Here is a 1117-nt window from a genome sequence, read left to right on the forward strand (position 1 = left end):
CTGATGTGGCACAGTCAAAGGGCGGTTTTGACCGTGGTGGGGCCTACTTGTCAGGTTGGACTGTTATAGAGCTGCCATTCCCCGTTGCGATCTGGATCAGAAATCCCCCCTTCCCAGTCCAAATCCCTAACCCTATTCTCCATAGGCGGCGGCAGCGTGAGCTCCACCACCGTGTCGCCAGACGCCGTGAGCGCCGCCGGTGATGGAGGCGTGGCCCCGGTCGTTGTAGTAGCCCAGGCGAGCCGTAGCTTGCTGGAACGCCGGTTCCCGCGGGAGGTGTGGCGGCTAGGAGAGCCAGAGATCCATCGAGAGGCGAGCCATGTCCTGATCTCCCGCACTCCGGCCATGGATGCGCTGGAGCTGCGCTTCGGGCGGCACGTGCTTCTGGCAACTGCGGTCGGAGACGGCGAGCAGACAGTGACGCTGGCAGCCATGCTGGCGATCTTGTAGCAGATATGCGCGGTGGTGCCATCCGAGGTGGTCGTCGAGTTCGCGTGCCCACCACATGACCTGTGGCTGACCTTCTCGACGGAGGAGAAGTGCTCTCAGGTGCTCCTTTCGTCAATGAAGATCAAGTGTTGCCGGCGTTGGATTCAGTTTTCGCATTGGTGCAGAATGGTTCGATCTCAGCCAGGTGCTCTGAAGTACAAGAGCAAGCTCGGCTTTGAAGGCCTCCCAAACCAGGCCTGGACGACGGCGTCCGTGAAAGATGTTCTCAAGCAGCTGGGTGGCGAGCTGATCGAGATCCTACCGCCGGCAAGCCGCCGCGAGCTTGAGGTCATGGCGTGGCTTCGTGACCCTTCCTTTGTTGGCAAGGTGGTGATAGTGGAGATACCTGAGCCGAGGCTGACAAACAAGCCACCCGAGTCCATGGATGAGTATGAAGCAATGCAATTCGAATTGGGTGAATACGGACCGTCGTCGCCGAGGAAGAAGAACAGCTTACTGTATCCTGTCATTTGCCACATGAAGGAGGTTGTTGATCATGGTCCTCTGCTTGCTGAAGGACTGCCTGATGAGTGGCTGCCAGGAGAAGGCAAGGACCTGACTCGCAAGCATATCTTCAAGACTGTGCTGGGCAAGATCGACGACACTGATGGTGATGAAGGAGTTTGAG

The sequence above is a fragment of the Triticum dicoccoides genome, chromosome 5A, assembly GCF_002162155.2.
Source record: "Triticum dicoccoides isolate Atlit2015 ecotype Zavitan chromosome 5A, WEW_v2.0, whole genome shotgun sequence".
Lineage (NCBI taxonomy): Eukaryota > Viridiplantae > Streptophyta > Magnoliopsida > Poales > Poaceae > Triticum > Triticum dicoccoides.